Below are 974 nucleotides of genomic sequence, written 5' to 3'. Positions count from 1 at the left end.
TATTGTAGATAGGGGTGACAACATGTATTCTATGCACGAGTGACCAATTCGACCCACGCCAACTCGATTTGTAGTGAGTAGGGTTGTCAACCCGATTCATAACAAGTAGAGTGCGGGTCGAGTAGAGTGCAGATTGAGTTTCAACTTTATTCGTTCAACCCATACTCTATATATGTATATGTTATATACTTGTATATATAAAAATATGTTTTAAGTGAATGTTGAATTAAAGATCTCTCATTAAATACAAAAAATCTTTAATCATTAAAAAATATTAATTAATAATTTAATATATTTTTTTCATAAAAGTTAATTTTATTTTAAATTATCATCAAATTATATAATAATTTTGCATTTTCTTAACTCGCGGATAAGGTCGAATGCCTACGAATTAAGAACGGATAGGATTGGAATATTCTCGATCTACAAATAAAGTTAGGGTTAAATCTAACTCCTACCGTACTCTATCTATTGTCACTTCTAATTATAACAACGAAGTGTATTTATATAGTAATTTTTCTCTTATTCTATTCTCTGTTAATAAGTTCATTTTTTCATTAATTCTCTCCGTACGTAATTCTATCACACATCCTCCTCTCAATTCTGATCTTAAGTATGGTTTCTTCATATATTCGTTACTATAGTTAAATTCTGCCTCTCTAAATTTAAAGGTGGCAAATGTCTTGATTATCGCAGACTTTACCATAATATAATATTGGCAAATTCTTTTGGACCTATAAATTTAGTGTCGAAATTGTCCAACTTACCATTTATAATAAATTTTAAATATTTAAAAAATTATTTATTTTTATATTTTTAAATTAAATATTAATTTTTTTTAATAAATTAGATAATTAATTAATTATATATAAACACCATAACATCCCCCTATAAATAGTATTTGTTAATAACTTGAGACGTTTTAGTGCAACATGTGATTAGTGAGGATAGTAGTTAAATTATTATTTTATATT

Source organism: Arachis duranensis, chromosome 6 (genome assembly GCF_000817695.3).
Source record: "Arachis duranensis cultivar V14167 chromosome 6, aradu.V14167.gnm2.J7QH, whole genome shotgun sequence".
Classification (NCBI taxonomy): domain Eukaryota; kingdom Viridiplantae; phylum Streptophyta; class Magnoliopsida; order Fabales; family Fabaceae; genus Arachis; species Arachis duranensis.
Note: the sequence above shows the minus strand (reverse complement) of the source record.